Source organism: Cynara cardunculus (genome assembly GCF_001531365.2).
Source record: "Cynara cardunculus var. scolymus isolate 2C chromosome LG 3, CcrdV1, whole genome shotgun sequence".
Classification (NCBI taxonomy): domain Eukaryota; kingdom Viridiplantae; phylum Streptophyta; class Magnoliopsida; order Asterales; family Asteraceae; genus Cynara; species Cynara cardunculus.
This window is the reverse complement of record NC_037530.1, coordinates 38059842-38061295: the sequence shown is the minus strand read 5'-3', so window position 1 is coordinate 38061295 and position 1454 is coordinate 38059842.

Here is a 1454-nt window from a genome sequence, read left to right as displayed (position 1 = left end):
ATTATAATTTTAATTCAAATTATCATAATTATTAATTTTTTAATTTATCCGTTAATTTGTGGTTGAGATTGGATCTCACAGTTACCACAAACTAATCAGTTCTCATTTGATTAAGCCCCTATATATGGGCATATTTAAAAGAGAACTGATTAGTTTATAGTAACTGTGAGATCCAATCTCAACCACAAATCAACAGATAAATTAAGAAATTAATAATTATGGTAGTTTGAGTTAAAATTATAATTAGAGAGCATTTTAGATATTTTTAAAAAACACCTCTCTCCTCTCTCATCTCTTCGATCTCCAATCTCAGGCCTCCGGTGAACAAAAATCTGGCAGGTACCAATGAATCACAAAGATACACAATGTGATACACTGTGATACCATTTGAGTACCATTGTATATCACAATGAGTATCATATTGTGTATCTTTGTGATTACTTGGTATATTTTTGTCAAATTTTTATGATATCTTCAAACATATATTTTATTCAAAAATGAAAACATCATCGCTTTCTTAAAATCACATAAAGCCATATTATAACATCAACTGAGATAAAAAATAAAATGAAATATAAAATCACGATGTATCTCGCTGCATTGCGCGAGTACGCTTCTAGTATATATATACACACAGAAAGAGAGAGGATGAACGATCAAATGCAAACCACCCATATTTGTACCAACCGTGCAAACCACCATCATCCGTCAATTTCATTGTTTAATATTATGAAATTGTTTAATTTTATGAAATTGTTTCATACAATATTTTTTTATGAAGTTATTTCATAAATGATTATGAAATTTTAGTGAAATTATTTCACATATTTATCTAAAATTAATATAATGAAGATGATAATATCCATGATTAACACTCTCTACAATAAAAATGATTAATTAACTTTTCATAGTTACAAAAAAAACAAACAAAATAAAAAATTATAATTAATTGAATGAGTTTTATACGATTTATATAAATAACGTGGTTTACAAAGTAAGCCTCTTGTGTGTGTATATATATAATCCTTAGCAATTAACATTGCATTGATTAATTTTATTTTCGTATATTTATTTACTAATTTATAAAAGTTATTTAATGACTTGTATTCTATTAATTAAATTAGTATCAATATTTCAGCCTCGGTAGTCATTTTTTATATTATTTTATTATTTGAAAACATTATTCTATAAATTTATATCAATTTATCTTGTTTAAAAAATATTTATATATTTTATTATTAGTTTATTAAATAATTAAGAAATATTATAATAATTATTTATATTAAAATTACAAGCGGCGAGAGAAGAGGAAAAAGACAACGAGGGTCATATGGGTTCGTTAAAATTAAAGTATATGAAAAATAATATACTTTTCATGACATTATTGTAAAATTTAAAAAATTTATATCTCTTTCTCACATACATATATATATATATATATATATATATATATG